Source organism: Miscanthus floridulus, chromosome 15, assembly GCF_019320115.1.
Source record: "Miscanthus floridulus cultivar M001 chromosome 15, ASM1932011v1, whole genome shotgun sequence".
Classification (NCBI taxonomy): Eukaryota; Viridiplantae; Streptophyta; class Magnoliopsida; order Poales; family Poaceae; genus Miscanthus; species Miscanthus floridulus.
The window spans coordinates 695,865-714,305 of NC_089594.1; positions in this window are offsets into that span (position 1 = coordinate 695,865).

Below are 18,441 nucleotides of genomic sequence, written 5' to 3' on the forward strand. Positions count from 1 at the left end.
TCTTAGAAATTACATTATTACATTACCAAATGTCAGAGTGTGGAATAATAAACAGCGGAATCTAAAAATAAACATCTAGCGATAAGGAACGAGGATATGTCTGAGCCCACCAGAAGAATCCTCCACACAAAGGTACCGCAAGAACCGCAAGCTAATTGACACGCTCTACTAGAGTTGTTCTTCGTGGCTAATTGACATCACCTGCCAAGCCCGCACATCGGGCACTACAAGAACCTACCCTAAAAGTGAGGTTAGCTCAATGACACGCTCTACTAGAGTTGTTCTTCGTGGCTTCCATGGGGCGAGCACAATGCCCCTCACAAAGCTCTTCTCTAGAGCACCGCACAAGCTTCTTACAGGATTCAACAGAGACCACCACCAAGCTTCTCACACGTCGCCGCTGGTTGCTCGCCTAGGGTCTGAGTTGGCCATGTATTTAATATATGCATGTTAGGGCTAGGAAGAGCTAGGTACTAGCTCTAAGATAACTTCTCCAATAATGCTAACTTTTAGCACATAGCATATAACATGAATAGCCCCACGTGACACTCTCACGTAATCTTGAAATGTGTACAAGAGCTTAACTCTTATATCAAGAGCTAGCTTGTCCCTCCTCTATTAAAATATAAAAATTGATTAGAGCTAGCTCAGAAATTGATTGTTGGAGCCACCCTTAGTTTGCGTAGCTTCATGTACCATACGAATGCATGCACCTTGTATTTAATATATTTATTTAAATTAATTAAATTTTACAAACTATTACATTTAATTAAGTTTCAATAAAATGAATTATGGAGCGTATTATGGTAGGAAAATCTAGATGCATGGTAGCACACGAGACTTGGTGTTTGTATAGATATGATCGAATGGCACGAACATGATTGAATGACACTTATTTTCCTACTAAATAGTATTAAGTATATTGTGGTTATATGACACTAGTGTTATCATCAACGTCTCTAGGTCATCAATGCAGACTAATTATATCTAAGCAACGAAAAAGAATCCATATAAGATTCAATTAATTCCAATTTAGGCACCATAAGATAGAGAATGTGTCGACACAGAATTTTCGTCCTGTGCCGAGGACACACGCAGCAAGTCGGAAGGGTCTGCTCGATGGAGTTGTAGATCCGCCTAGCTTCAACGCGGGGATGGTCGATCCTGCGCACTCCTCCTGAGACATGCCAGTCAATTTGACCATGTAATTGACAAGGAGAGAAAGCTTATCAGTAATTAAGGGTGGAACGTGCCGGTGTTGCCAGACAGTCCCGAATGTGCGGCTCGGAGAGCCGATATGAAAGGAAATCGACTAAACAGTCGATTCCAGCATATTCGTAAGAACGAATCAGTTAAAGCTCATTGGGTTGTACTAGAAGAATCGGTCATCATTCAGAATAAATATCATCAATTGAACAAATATTAATCAATGGCAATAAGATGCAATGTTTTCCTAAACGGTAAACGTAAACAGTCGGTCACCTATCGTTTAGCCATTATTCGGGCAAAATATCCAATTATACGGGCTAAACAGCCAATTAAACGGAGTAAACGGGTGATTAAACAGAAACGGCGCACCACTGTGTAGCGTTTACACGGTGTGTAAACGGGCTAAATGACCATTTAGGCGAACAGTGATAAGATGTCAACGATGATTGGTTCATGCTAAGCCAATAATTACAAGTGACCGAACCCCTTTTCCATATAAAGAAACAACTCAACACCACTTAACCGTTTGGTAAAGATAAATCTAATGAACATGTTAGATCTCATCTATAGCTATGACCAATGGGGCATGAGGTAGAATTATGCAGGCTATAGAAATAACAACAGACTCAACGACCCTAACTCATTACCAATATCAGTAGGGCATGAGGCAGAATCATGCAGGCCATAATACAATAATGAGATCATGGGGCTGACACATCTTTCAATCTATCTTTACTTCAACGGTCTCGTGATGCGAACTGTTCGTGAAAGCACTCGATATCGGCTAAAACAACCGATTTAGGCATAGCGCACAGTTGAAGTCATGCCTTATCAGGAATAGATCTATCAAATAACGATTCCCACTCCACGGTGCTAACAGTGGGGTGTGAGGTAGAATCACATAGGCCATGATAATAGGCCATGGAATGGTTTTCGCTAGCCAAGAAATATACTCAAGACGCAAACATGCTACAACCGCACACTATGCACGATCAAGATTGAAGTAAAACAGCCGATAAAACGTAACTCATCGTTTAATGTGTAGATTAGATCAGTTCAAATTAACAAACGATAGACTAAACAAGATATAAGGCCGATCTAGATCAATCCCAATCAAGCAGAGTGAAATTGCTGTAATTTAGACAAATAATGAAAGCAACAAGCAATATCGGTAACTTAATGAATCTACCAGAGACTGTCATTCTAAGGTAGAGCCAATAACTTGACCTTGATCTAGTTCATGTAGTGGGGGTCGACCGGATCGATGCAGCCATACTTGAACTAGGCAAGAATCGATCACTAACTTATACCAGAGTCGCAGTGGAGGTCGATCGAATCGATGCAGCCGTACGAACAGAGGTATAAGTCATGACGGTACTTATAACAAGCAGTGGAGGTCAACTGGATTGATGCAGCCATACTTGCTGAAGAATTTGCCGAGATCTACTCTACTCCTACTCCTAAGGGGTGACCAGAGCCAAAAAAGTAATTGACTTGTATTGGATTGATTGTTGTTCTTTTACAATAGTCAGGGGTTTGGTATTTATACCCGGAGTCTAAACATGAATCCTACTCGATCATGATTCGTTACAATCTTAGGCTTAAACAAAACATTCCTAATTTAAGGTAACTTGGACTCTAATCTTTCCCTTCTTGCAGAGTCCGATATGTCGTTTCCTGGTGCCAACCATAGTTCATCATTGCTATCTGCTGACGTCATCCTAAGAGATCCGATTCCTAGAGTTGTATCTGAATCAGCTGACACCGATCCTCATTCAATTGAACGGCTCCATGGCTACACCGAACGGCCTCACGTTCACCGTCGGTCAGATCACCTGGACCACCGGCTCCGACGACTTCATCGCCATGACCACGGAGGAGGCACGGATTCAATCTGCGTCGACCACTGCTTCACTGGCATTGGCTACGTCTCCGACCACGGAGGATACGGCTCCGACCACGGTGGATATGGCTCTGACCATAGCATATCTGACTCTGACCACGCCTGCGTTGTCTTCAGCCACGCCGACCACCCGTCGTCCGCTTCCCAGCTACAAAGGGAAGCAGATCGACAACACCGCCCTGCTCAACTCCATTGGTCAGGTTGGCACCAAACTCACTGAAACCCTAGCTCTGGTAAGTTCAATTCAAAGTCAACCTAATGAGCAGGTAACCCCTTACCACAATAGATCTACCCAACCAGCTTGGGCCAGTCATCCTGCACAACTTGGTACAGATCTTGTGGTCATATCTACTCCTGAAGGGTGCTCCACTCATCGCCGGCCAGCCTCTGCAACGAGTCTCTGACTCTCCTAGTATGAAGCATCAACGGAGAACTACCAGGCTTAGCCCTATGGCCTGTGAAACGCTGCCTCCAACTACGCGTATAATATACAACGCCGCTCAGATCTGTGTTTTATACGTCGACCTCGGCCGAAGCCACGCAACTTCGTCAACATGATCCAGATTGAGGACTATCAAGAAGGATCCAGTCCACATAGGTCCAAGAGGGTGACTCCAGCTCCTCAGTCCGGCATCGCATCTAATGCCTCCATCCACACGGAGCTCCAGCATCACGACGATGAAGGCAGTCGAATACTATCTGGATATCCCAGACCACGCCCCTGGGGTTCCCACAATTCCCAGTCTTTTCCACCAAGGCGAGGGAGATTTGATTCAATGTTGTTAGTAATGATGAATCACCAGCAGTCGGCGAAACGGAACAAGAAAGGATTGCACGCGAAGCACTGCAATATTGACCGGTTTAATCGCCGACAAATCGAAGCCAGAGCAGAAGAGGAGGCACGACGCATAAGGGTCCAGCCACGCGACCTCAACAATGCCTTCGACAGAGTGGGGGACAAACAGGTCTTCAGGACTCCAAGCGCCAACGTAGCCGTTGCTATGGCGACAATGCAACGGCTACCCAATACTCCGGAAACTCAGGCAGTTCACGATGAAATACAAGCCTATCTGACGGCTGCTATGGCCCAGACCGCAGAGATTGTAAATCAAGCCTGGGCTCCATCTATCTTAGTTGAGTCAAGCCCCAGCCGCCAGTACTCAAGTCGCTCACAGCCACCCAACCAACGTGGCTCGCGCAACAACGACTCATCAGACAACCATCAAGGCAGAAACGGTGGCCATGATGGTGGTCGAGATGACAACCATCGTCGAGAGGATGACCACCGCAACACCCGAGACAACAACCACCGAGACAACCGTGATAATCACCGTGATAACCATGGTCGTAGGGCTAATCTGGATGGCAATCGAGATCGGCGCGATGGCAATAACGATCTCCGCCATTACCTTGGAGGACGTGATCTGCGCAATCGCATCAACCAGAGAGCCAATGATTGTTCGTCCCATGAAAGCTATCGCCGTATGGAATATGATACTACCCATGGCCCACCGGGTTTGAAGCAGTTTACTCCACACCTTCGCCAAGTCATATGGCCCAAGAATTTCAAGCTCGAAAAGCTTCAGAAGTACAACGGCAAGGAGAACCCCGAATTATGGGTCATGCTCTACAAAACTGCATGCAGATCAGCCATGGCTGATAAGCACATCATGTCTAACTATTTCCCAGTCGCTGTTGGCCATGTAGGTCACTAATGGTTGGTCAGCTTGTCGACAAACTATTTTGATTCTTGGCAAGAGCTCAAGCAAGCCTTCATCGACAACTTCATTGCTACTTGCGAGCAACCCGGCAACAAATATGATCTACAACGGATCTAAGATCGGAAGGATGAGCCATTACGAGAGTACATCTGGCGTTTCTTGGAGATGCGCATCAATGTCCCATCAATCTCTGACAATGAGGCAATCGAGGCTTTCATCACTGGCCTATGCTTCCACGACGCCCTAAGGGATAAGCTCCTCCGCAAGAGACCTGAATCAGTTACAGCGCTCCTGGCCACTGCTAAGAAATATGTGGACGCCGACGATGCTAAAAAGATAATTATCGAAGAAGCAGCAAGGGTTCTGCGCTCCAACCACCCCCACACCGTGACGACTATCGCGGCAACCATGGTCAGAGCGACAATTTTGATCGCCGCAACCAGCGCAATGACTCCCGCGACCACCGTGACCAATGTAATCAGTGGCGTAACTGCCGTGACGATTACAGGGGCAAGCGTGCTCGAGAAGACGACGGTGAGGTCAACACCGTCAAAAAAGGTGGCGGGCATCGTAACTACGAAGAGTACTACACCAAAGCATTGAAAGGGCCCTGCCAGCTCCATCCCAAGTCAAACCACACCATGGAGAATTGCCATATTCTCAAGTCTATCTACATGCATCAACAGGCTCCGGATATGTCCGACAAGCCTAACGACGCAAGGGAACAGCGCAACAAGGACAACAACGATGAAGACATAGATCCCCGTCACAAGTATGTCAAGCCAACCGATCGCATGCACACCATCATTGGAGGCAAAGTGTCCATCGAGACCAAATGAGAACGCAAGCTGCTCGCCCGTGCTTGCTTGAACGTGGCCAACACCGACAACCTCATCGCTGATCCATGGCTCCCTCCTTGGTCTCACCGTGAGATCTCCTTCAACAGAAAAGACCAATGGGCTGTAATACCTGAACCAGGATGTTTTCCCCTAGTCCTCGATCCTTGTATCAACAAAGTTCAATTCGACAGAGTGCTTATTGACGGTGGCAGCTCCATCAATATACTTTTCAAGAATAGTCTGCCATCCCTGAAGATAACCCAGGTGGATCTCAAGCCATACGAGGCACAGTTCTGGGGTGTTCTCCCCGGACAGAGCTCTACACCTCTCGGGCAGATCACGTTACCTGTGCAGTTTGGGACCCCAGACCACTTCCGCACCGACTACGTCAACTTCGTGGTCGCTGACTTCGATGGCACCTACCATGCTATCCTTGGTCGTCCATCACTCACCAAGTTCATGGCCATACCTCATTACAGGTATCTAGTGCTCAAGATGCCTACCGAGAAAGGAGTTCTAACCCTCAGGGGTAACATGTACGCAGCTTATACCTGTGAAGACGATAGCTTTAAAATAGCAGAGGCTCTCTATTCGCATGGCCGAGACCATCCTCGATGCCAAGGAGACCTCCGTTGACCACCTAGAGATCCTAGAGCTCAAGCCTCCACGCAAGAACGTCAAGTCCAAGGAGCACAAGGCGATCTAGCTGGTCGACGGTGATCCTAGCAAAACGGCCCTTATCGGGGCCAACCTAGATCCCAAATAGGAAGACATGCTCGTCAGGTTCTTAAGGAGCAACATGGATGTGTTTTCATGGAAACCTGCCAACATGCCCGGTGTACCTCGGAACTTGATCGAGCACTCCTTGAATGTCAACGGCAAGGCTAAACCTATTAAGCAGAAGCTACGATGGTTCGCTCGCGGCAAAAAGGAGACGATTAGGGTAGAAGTTACACGGCGTTTGGTAGCCAGATTTATCAAAGAAGTGTATCATCCGGAGTGGTTAGCTAACCCGGTTCTTATACGCAAAAAGAATAATGAATGGAGAATGTGCGTTGATTACACTGATCTCAACAAACACTGCCCTAAGGACCCCTTCAGCTTACCTCGCATAGACGAGGTCATAGATTCAACCGCCGGTTGCGAGTTGCTTTTATTTCTCGATTGCTACTCTGGTTATCACCAGATCGCTCTCAAAAAGGACGACCAGATCAAGACGTCTTTCATCATGCCTTTCGGCGCCTACTGCTACATGACCATGTCGTTCGGGCTCAAAAACGTCGGGGCTACCTACCAACGCGCTATACAGGCCTACCTCAAAGACGAGATAAAAGACGACCTCATCGAGGCTTACGTTGATGATGTAGTTGTCAAAACCAAGGAAGCACATACCCTTGTTGACAACCTGGAACGCACCTTTGCAACCCTTAACACATTCCGATGGAAATTAAACCCAAAGAAGTGTATCTTTGGTGTTCCTTCTGGCATACTACTTGGCAACGTCGTCAGTCACGACATCATATGCCCTAACCTGGAGAAAGTCAAGGCTATCTTGGACATGAAGCCGCCCAAAAAGGTGAAGGATGTTCAGAAGCTTACCGGATGCATGGCCGCTCTCAGCCGTTTCATATCAAGATTAGGCAAAAAGGGATTACTGTTCTTTAAACTGCTTAAAGCATCCGAGAAGTTTGAGTGGTCAGAGGAAGCGGACGCTGCCTTCACACAGCTGAAACAATACCTTACGTCACCTCTGGTCCTCACTGCTCCCAGAGAAGACGAAACACTCCTGCTTTACATTGCGGTGACTAATCGAGTGGTCTCCACTGCCATGGTGGTCGAGCATGACGAGCTCGGCCACGTCTACAAGGTACAGCGACCAATCTATTTCATCAGTGAGGTGCTCAATGAATCCAAGACCAGGTACCCACAAATCCAGAAATTGATCTATGCCATACTGATAACATCTCGAAAGTTAAGACATTACTTCGACGGATATTGTGTGGTGGTCATGACTGAGTACCCTCTGCGAGACATCATTAGCAACAAGGATGCAAACGGGCACATCGTCAAGTGGGCAATGGAGTTGTGCCCCTTCTCCTTGGAATTCGCAAGCCTGCGCTACAATCAAGTCTCAGGCACTCGTCGATTTCATCATCGAGTGGACAGACTTAAGCACGCCTACCTCTCAGGGGCCCGAATGAGTATTGGAAGATGTACTTTGACTGGTTCTCTCAACATCGACTGGTGCAGGAGTAGGAGTCCTTTTCAGTGTCACCATCCAAGGAGCAGCTTCGGTATAGTCCTCAGGATTTATTTCCCAGCATCTAATAATGTCGCCGAATACGAAGCATGCCTACATGGTTTGCGCATTGCTGGTCGAGCTCGGTGTTAAACGTCTCTATGTCTACGGAGACTCGGCTCTAGGTAATCAACCAACTCAACAAGGACTAGGACACGACCAGTGAAAGGATGGATGCATACTACAAATCGATCAGAAAGCTGGAAGGCAGGTTTTATGGCATCGAGTACACACACGTGGTCTGGGACAAAAATCAAGCAGCAGATGCGCTGTCAAAGTTAGGATCATCCTGAGCCAAAGTCCCACATGGTGTATTCGTCCAAGACCTGCTCACGCTGTCCATCGAGGAGGAAGATCCCACGGTCGACAAGCCTCAAGACAAGCAACTGGTGGCCACGGTTCCGGCGTTGAGCACCACTGAGCCACCTTCGACCACGCATGAGCCCGACTAGAGAAAACCTTTCATCAAGTACTTGACAGATGGCAGCGGTTACACTGATCGGACAGAAAACAAGCGTCTGATGCGTTGTAGTAAGCAGTATCTGCTCGTCGATGACAAGTAATGGCGCAAGAACGCAAAGGAGGAAATCTTGATGAAGTGTATAACCCGGGAGGATGACGAACATCTCCTGGACCAAATCCACTCTGGTTCCTACGGCAACCACGCAGCCTCGAGAACGCTGGTCGGCAAGGCTTTCCCTATGAGTACTTGAATGTCGGCTCCAAAAGATTGGCCAAGATAGCAGACTGCACCAGATGGGCAAGTTACATTCTGAATCATGTCGGAGATGAATCATCTGTCAGCGAACAAGAATATGTGGCCTTTCTGAATATGTGGTTGGAGAGATTCATCTTTTGTGGGTCATCTTGTGGTCTGACTTACAATCACAAACTCATGGCGGAGCACCTAGCATTAGGCAAGGACATCCCTCTTGGAAAATATCTGCTAGGAGCTGCTTATCATCTGATGTACCAGGTGGCTGCCCAATTACTGAAGAACGAACCAATGCAGACCATCAACTGGCCCTTGGTGGCTGATACAACTGTGGCTCAATTTGTACATGCACAAGATTGTAAGGCCTGATCTCAGAGACCTGAGCTTTCCTTGTTCTAATTTTGATGAGGAATATAGAGGTGAAGAAGGAAGAACTCGACAGTGTACGAGCTATGGCGAGGCTGCATCAGCCATAGTAATTAACTTTGATGTTGGCCACCTCTTCAAAAAGCTTTACAGAGGGTTTGATGCGGCCGTCTTGACTTGGCTACCTTATAATGAGGATGATGAACTGACTTTTCTATTCAAATTCCGATTTGAATCCGGCTGTTCGGATGAGACAGCGGCTGTAATCTTCAAATCCTTTATTAAGCCCTGTGTTTTCCCAGCCAAATTTTGTCACGGACGTAGCAAAATGGTTAAAGGTTCCTCCATCCCTAGGCAATCCTCCAACATATGAGTTTTACAACCCTTCTTTTGTGGCCCATCAGTTTGGTCTTGGTCAACTTCCCCCTCACCTGTTCTTTGAGAACATCCTAAAGCCGAGAGAAGATATTAGTGATGTGCTGGAAGCTTCTAGAGTCTTTCAATTGAGATCAGACCTTCCTTCATTTTCCTTGCATGACTGGGTTAGAGCTAGTTCTTCCAACCTCTTTGACTCCTGGTGGCAAGAATGGCATTCCCATCTCTTCTACGGGTCAGTCCACCCTCTATGTATAGCTCTAGATGAGGAATTTGCTTCTGACAGTGAGGTAATCTTTCATTCCCTTTTCAGAGGGATTACTTGGTGTATTCTCTTGCCAACTATTTTCACTGATCTTTTCAGGACATTGAATTCGATCCTCCAAGCCTGGATAGGAGAGGGCATCCCATAGATTACCAGCCGTCGTGCCTAGTTTCAAGGATGGGATCAACCACACCTTCTTTGAAGAAGTTGATGAGAACCCCTGCTGCTCCCATGATCGTGACATGCCAATCCCTGAAGCGCAAGGCGGTTCTAGGGGTAACTCAGAAGGCCACTACTGGAAAAAGACTCCAGTAGGACAAGACCATCAGCTATTTAGGTGAACGATTTATACTTTCCTCAAACTGATGTTCAACTTTCTGATCCTATTTTTTCACAGTTATCGAGTATTGCAGTCCCAGTCCGCTTTGGGTGCGGGACTGCTATCTTAGGTGTTTGATTCAACACCAACCAACCCTTTGTCGTCCGATCCTCAACAGGAGCCGATCTCGGTGGAAGTAACCGATGCTTCTACAACGGCAGAAAATGTGAATTTCTTTCTTGATGCTTGTCGAAGCATTTTCTTTAACTTTTTGACTTACTTAGTCTTTTAGTATTCACCTGACTTTTTACTTGTGCCATATACTTCTCGAGGAAACACCTGACAGTCCGCTTAGCGACCTTGCCGGCGCTGAAGATGGCCTTGTTGTCGTCCATACTCAAGCGGTTGATTCCCCAGCTCGGCAAACAACTGATGGTGAGGGAGTTACTTGCTCCATCCGCTTCTCTACAACAAACATGAATTAAAAAATCCTTCCTTGTTATTGCAGACACCAATGCTGGAAGCTCAGAGCCGATCTAACCAGATGTCATCGATGCATCATCAGTTGTTCCCCCTCTTCTAATAGAGGCTATTACAGAGAAGGTACTGCGTCTTCTTCACCATCTACTTCATGATAAACCGACTTAAACCTCCTGACCAAGATTTCCCTTACACACAGGCGCTCAATCTTCTAGCCCGGAGCTGTTCTTTCAATCTTGAGGAGTATTTTGATGAAGATGAAATTGGATCGTCAACTACTTCCTCCAGCGAAGCTCTGTCGGAAGAGACCAGAAATCGGCTAAGACACATATTGCCAATGCTTGAGAAGAACATAGCCGATTTGGTCCAAGATACTGATTCAATGCAGAGAGTCTTCTTGGCCATAAAGGGCAATCCATCTCCAGCCCTCTCCAGAGTCTTGTCATATTTGTCTGCTTTTGAAGACCAAGCCCTGAAGGTGAAAAAGACTCTAAGGAACCTATCCAATCATGAAGCTTTGATGGCTAAGGATAACTCCAACAGGCAAGAGGCTAAGGAGTTGATGCGGCTGATTGATGATTTGAAAAATTCTTCCCTTAGGACTAATCTAGAGCTTTCCCAACTGGAAATCAGACGTGCCAAACTTGAGAAGGAACTGGAAAATGTGAAGGCTGCTATTGATCGTTGCAAGTCTACTCTAGGTCCAAATACCTAAAGCCATCAAACAGAAGAAACAGGAACTGTTGGCCAAAGTGAAAGAAAGCAAAGCCATCCGTAGTAGTCTTGAGAACACTCCTGGAACAGCCGAGAAAAAAATTGCAGAAGCTGACGTGGTCCGGCTAGAAATATTGAAAATTATCTAGGATGTTTTGAACTTGTAGTCTGTAGGTTAACACATGTATCTTGTGTACAACCGATGATGACCATACTTTCCTGCTGTCCTGTAGTGTCTCTTGTTTCGGCTAAAGAGCCAACTTAAAACAGTCGATCCCAGACTTCTGATCTCAATTCAATTGAGTCTGAAAACACGGCCTTCATTAAGAGAATCCTTTGATCTTTTGCCTTCAGTCACCCAACGTTGTATTCTCTTCGGCGTTAGTGAGGTGATGATTCGCCTTCCATTAATTGTAGTTATCTACCACACTTCCCAAGGCGTTCACCTCTTCGCTTCGTGGCTTCAAATACCAGCCGATGGTTTCAGCCTCGAACACATCTCCACTCGCAATTGTTCCTTTGTGCTTCTCTGCCTTCCAAAACCCTATAGCGGTTTCCTTCCCTTCTTGTAGATCCAATCAAATCCATGGCCGGCAAAGATAACCGTGGCAAGCGAGCGGCGGCGGAGATCCCGAAGGGGAATATGCTAATGAACCAGCGTCTCCGACGCATGAGGTGAGGTTGACATTTCCCGTCTATGATGATGAACTGTTCTGACTTGCCTACAGGTTCATTGTGAATGATAGTCTTCGTCCTCTTCCTAGGGCTAGCGGGCCCTTTGATGCTGTGTCTTCCACGCCGGCTTTGTCATCGGACTCCTCCGATTCGTATAACGGTGACGATGCTCGATGTTTTCTTCGAGAGTGGAGGGCGGCCCAGAACCGCTATTCCGAAGCGACTCGAGAAAATGGCCAGCTTGAGATTCGTCTCGGGGTCTCTCAAGCGGCCCTTCATGCCACCGAAGAGGAGACCCATGCCGTTCGGGCACGGCTGGCCGAATCTGATGCCACGGTGGTGGGTAAGATGAACTCCATGAATGCTTTTTACGCTGACTTCCATTGTCTTCATCTTGATAGTCTTCTTGTTCCCGTAATTGTTAGCCCTGACAGCACAGTTGGAATCCCTTCAACTAGCGGTGAATGTGGCTGTAGATGTCGTTAATGCCCGGGGTTCCCTTATCGACATTCGTCTCCAAGACGTCCCAGCCCGTGTTCAGGAGATTGCCCTCCACGGCGTTCGTCATGGCACGGCGGTTGCGCTGACCATGGCACAAGTCCAAACAGGGTACGAGCTCCATGCCATGGAGACTGGCTTCCCAATAGGCGATGGCCCTGAGGAACATGAGGACTTGCTCGAAGAATTTGTTATGGCAGCGGAGGCCATAGTAGACATTATTTCCACCCAGGATGTTGTGGACAAGATCTTCGATTAGATTGCACTTAGGGTAATATGATGAACAAAGATTCCTATCCTTTTCCTGTTATGCGCCTCAGTGCAATGTCCTTGCGTATGACTATTTTTGCTTTTGTTTTTGCTTTATAGGCGATACATATCGTATCAGCTTCTATTGTCTTTGAAGATTTTCACTTTTTTGAACTAGAGGCGATACCCTCCTGGTACCTGGCTATTAGAGCCGAGAACGAATCGGCTATCAAATGTTGACCGGGTGTCAAAATAACGCACCACAGAACTTTTCATATCAAAGGTTGAATGATTAATCAACCCAGGTCAAGCATCCTATTAAGCGAAACAGAACTTCTTCAAGGAATCCATTAACTCAGAATCGCGCTTACAATCTGACCCAGCATTCCCATACATCGGCCTAAACCCGTACTCAGAACTAATGCTCATCTCCTTTATTCCGATAGCCGGTGTGAAGTCACGATTCTTCTACTAAAACAAACTCTCAGAGCCGATCGCTTGCATCGACTGTTGGCTTTCATTGCTGATTTTAATGAAGCCTCATTCCCATGTCTTGCCAGAAAAACATTCGAAATCTCCTAGTTCCTAAAAGACTAGATCGGCTATTGCGGTGCTCACAGACTCGTCATCACGAACCAGTTCGACATCATCTCTATGCCATTGAATCAAACATTAATGCATGGTCGATGGTATACATTAGTTCTCATGAATCTAATCACGATCGAGGAGCAAACTGTACGACCCTTTTCCATCGATGACGAAGAACGTGGTGAGCAGAGTCTTGCTTCTGATTGTTAGTTTCGACGTTTATTGCCCCCGAGGTCTTAGACATATTACCTCCAAAGACATTAAGCATCATGTCAGTCTCCATCAGATTTTTTGGCCCTTTGCCAAGTTTACAAAAAGTAGTGTGAGGCATGAGATTGACTAGAAGCACCCCCATCCACCAACATCTTGTTCATCGGCTTTCCATCAATAAGACCTTTCATATATAAAGCTTTTAAGTGCCGATGTTTGACTGTTTGTCAAATATTGCTTGTTGTACAACCATCAACTTGGCAACTATCTCCCCATACTCTGTTTCATCGAAATCCGAATAAACTTCTTGATCTACCGGGGCTCTGAATTCAGATGGCAACAAAAAAGCCATTTGGATATTAGCCGATGGTTGCTTTCTATCGGCTATTTGCTTGGTACTGCCACACTTGAGTTTTATCGGATGCCTGAGCCTGTTCCATCTCTTTATTTCTTAGGCGTTGCACCCTTCCCTTCTGGCATCTTGTTAATCCTCTTGGACACCATTGGCCTTCCTACCACACATATTTTCTTTTGTTGTCTTCCTTTCCACGATCAGTCCAGTCTTGGTCAACAACCCTTTTTCCGAGCCGATCATGAACACTTTTATTTTTTAAGCGTCGATCCATGTTATTCTGATGATATGCATCTTGAGCATGGATAGATCGGCGGCTGGTTTGAGACTCTCTATACTACCGATATTGATTGCTACATTCTGGACCGTTATGTCTGGTAGGCAACTTCAAACCTTCATTCCAGCAATGTCTGAAGAAAGGACAATTCCAATGTAATTCGGCTTGTTCTCTTTCATACCTCTCTTCTTCTAGTTGATGCCGGTACGCTTGATCTTTTAGCCAATGCTGATAATCCTTTTGCTTCTGCTGCTGCCATTTATTCAACAGAATCCGAGATGTGACCCGCGGCTTTGTCATCCCTGCTTTTGACGTTTCCCCTTGCTCGTATCGGCTCTTTTGCTCAGCACGACGTCTTATAATTTCTCTGTACTCGTCAACTGATACTTGCATATTGGGATCGACTGCTCTAGCTTCTTTTGATTTGGTTGATGTTAGGACCTTAGTTTTTCCTTTGAGTAACCTAGCATCAACCATGTTTTGATCTCATGGGAAAGGATTATCATCAACTTTCATTTTCCGAGGCGTATCAAATTTGAGCCTCCCCTACTGAATAACTTTCTGTATATGCTGCCTAAAGATTCTGCATTCATTAGTGGAATGAGAAGTAGCATTATGGAACTTGCAGAACTTCTTATTCTTTAACTGATCGGGGGGCAACATGACATGACCATCGGGCAACTTGATCTGTCCTTTCTCAAGCAAGAAATCGAAGAGCTTATCTGATTTGGTGATATCGAAGTCATAGCTCTCCTCAACTCCTATTCCCCAAGGATTTGGCACCATCACTGCTTTCTTGCCCCAGTTCCATTTAGCTATAGCAACCTCTTCTTCTTCATCTTCATAGCCGTCATCGACTGAGTATGGATCGTAAGCTTCGGCTACTGTTGTACTCTTCTGGAACTGTGAATCTCTGCGCATATTCTGGAATTGGCTATTGAGCACTGCCACTCGTTGAGCCAATTGACCTAGGTTGTCAAATTCTTGTCCCAGCAACTTTTCTTTCCACATAGGCAGCATTTCTTGAACAGCTAAAGCAGCTAGTTGGTCATCGGTCAAGTTTAAGGAGAAGCACAAGTTCCTGGTTTCTCAAAATCTCTGAAGAAATTCAGTGCCCGATTCATTAGTCTTCTATCTCATAGTTGTCAGATCGGTAATCTTCTTTTCTCCAGTCCTAGTGTAAAATATGTATGAAACTTCTTCTCCATGTCAGCCTAATTGGCAATGGAATTGACTGGCAATGATGAAAACAAAGTGAAGGCTGGCCCTAATAAGGACAGAGAGAAGAAATGAACCCAATGGACGTCCTCAACTGATGCTTCGCCCAATTGTGTAAGATACCGACTAACATGTTCTATCGTGCTCGTACTGTCTTGGCCAGTGAACTTAGCGAATTCTAGGAAGCCTATAATTTGTGGGAAGTGAGACCAAATCATACCATTCTGGATATGGGCAGTTTGTATGAAAAGGTCAGCCCTTTTAGCTTCATACCGAACTGATTCTTCATCATCTCGGTCACCCTCAGCAGTAATTCATCAGCATTTGAATTTGGAGTTCTCTACACCTGTTGACCCATCTAGTGCATTGAAATCCCTTGTGCCTTGGTATCCTAGATTTGGCATCATGTGAATGGCGTTATAATCCATGCCATAGTGATACCCTTAGTGGAATCTCAATCTACTGGGTTCTTTGCTGGCTTGCTGCTTAAAGTCTCTGATTGTAGACATAAGGATCTATATCACTATGGATCTTTTGAATTGATGGTGCTATTTTTTGAGCCGACGACGGTGTGTGGCCTGATGTGCCAAAATTGACTATCTGGTTCTAATTTTGCCCCGCCGGCTGTTGCACATGTTGTATTGACGGTCTAGGATTGTAATATGTCTGATTTGCAGCAAGCCCCTTGAGCATGTTCAGATGAACCCTGAGCTGTCTGGACACTACCACCACCAGCTGGTGCTACTTCTTGATGGCTGGTACCGACTTGATTAGTCCCTTGGGTCAACGGATCTAGGATGTTGTAATAGGCCGGTTCGCCTTGACCAACCGAACTCCATGAATCGCCTCTCTCATGGCGTTGTGGAATATGTCTACGAAAGCTTCATTATGGCTTGATATGGCATCACGAACAGATTTGTCTACAACTTCTTTAAATAAACGCCTATCTTTATCCTCAGTCGTATATGTCTGCCCATGTAATAGAACTCTTGGTAGTGGAAATTTCTGAATATTTGTGTTGTCACATGTTTTGGTGTAGGACAATAGACACTTGTTTTGAAACTCTTCTATAGCTTTGCTGATGATACCCTTATCCCCATCAGGTAGATCTTCATAATGTAGCATAAGGATGTCATTATTGTTGTGAACCGCCATAATGATTGTGGGGTCCCACTAGGCGTGCCAGAAACAGTGTGTCGACACAGAATTTTCGTCCCGTGCTGAGGACACACGCAGCAAGCCGGAAGGGTCTGCTCGATAGAGTTGTAGATCCATCTAGCTTCAACGCAGGGATGGTCAATCCTGCGCACTCCTCCCGAGACTGTGCCAGTCAATTTGACCCTTTAATTGGCAAGGAGAGAAAGTTTATCAGTAATTAAGGGCGGAACATGCCGATGTTGCCAGACAGTCTCGAATGTGCGACTCTGAGAGCCGATATGAAAGGAAATCGACTAAACAGTCGATTCCAGCATATTCGTAAGAATGAATCAGTTAAAGCTCATTGGTTTGTACCAGAAGAATCGTTCATCATTCAGAATAAATATCATTAATTGAACAAATATTAATCAATGGTAATAAGATGTCAACGATGATTGGTTCATGCTAAGCCAATGATTACAAGTGACCGAACCCCTTTTCCATATAAAGAAACAACTCAACACCACTTAACCAGTTTGGTAAAGATAAATCTAATGAACATGTTAGATCTTATCTATCGCTATGACCAGTGGGGCATGAGGCAGAATCATGCAGGTCATAGAAATAACAATAGACTCTATGACCCTAACTCATTACCAATATCAGTGGGGCATGAGGCAGAATCATGCAAGCCGTAATACAATAATGAGATCATAGGGCTAACACATCTTTTAATCTATCTTTACTTCAACGGTCTCGTGATGCGAACTGTTCGTGAAAGCACTTGATATCGGCTAAAACAGTCGATTCAGGCATAGCGCACAGTTGAAGTCATGCCTTATCAGGAATAGATCTATCAAATAATGATCCCCACTCCATGGTGCTAACAGTGGGGTGTGAGGCAGAATCACACAGGCCTGTGATAACGGGCCATGGAACGGTTTTCGCTAGCCAATAAATCTACTCAAGACGCAAACTATGCTACAACCGCACACAATGCACGATCAAGATTGAAGTAAAACAGCCGATAAAACGTAACTCATCATTTAATGTGTAGATTAGATTAGTTCAGATTAACAAACGATGGGCTAAACAAGATATAAGGCCGATCTAGATCAATCCCAATCGGACAGAGTGATATTGCTGTAATTTAGACAAATAATGAAAACAACAAGCAATATCGATAACTTAATGAATCTACCAGAGACTTGTCATTCTAAGGTAGAGCCGATAACTTGACCTTGATCTAGTTCATGCAGTGGGGGTCGACCGGATTGATGCAGCCGTACGAATAGAGGTATAAGCCATGACGGTACTTATAACAAGCAGTGGAGGTCGACCGGATCGATGCAGCCGTACTTGCTGAAAAACTCGCCGAGATCTACTCTACTCCTACTCCTAAGGGGTGGTCGGAGCCGAAAAAAGTAATTGACTTGTATTGGATTGATTGTTGTTCTTTTACAATAGCCGAGGTTTGGTATTTATACCCGGAGTCGAAACATGAATCCTACTCGATCACAATTCGTTACAATCTTAAGCATAAACGAAACATTCCTAATTTAAGGTTACTTGGACTCTAATCTTTCCCTTCTTGCAGAGTCTAATATGTAGTTTTCTGGCGCCAACCGTAGTTCATCATTGCTATCTGCTAACGTCATCCCAAGAGATCCGATTCCAGAGTCATATCTAAATCAGCTGACGCCGATCCTCATTCAATCGATTCCTTGATTGGCATAATCTCGGAAGCCTGCTAGTTCCCGCACTCTTCTCCCAAATTTTGGTGTAAACAGAATGATTTAGCATGTGAGCCCCACATGTCTTGCTATTTTTATTGATATATAATTGGTCTCATAAATGATTCACATGGAAAAAAAAATCAACTACAAAATTTGGTCTCTTGAAACACTACAAATTTGATGTGTGTCTTCGTCAAAAATCATTTAAAAATTCAAAAAATGAATTTCATAATCACACAACATAAAACAAACATTTGGACCTTGAAGCATCTCAAGTAAAAAGATTTTTCATCCAC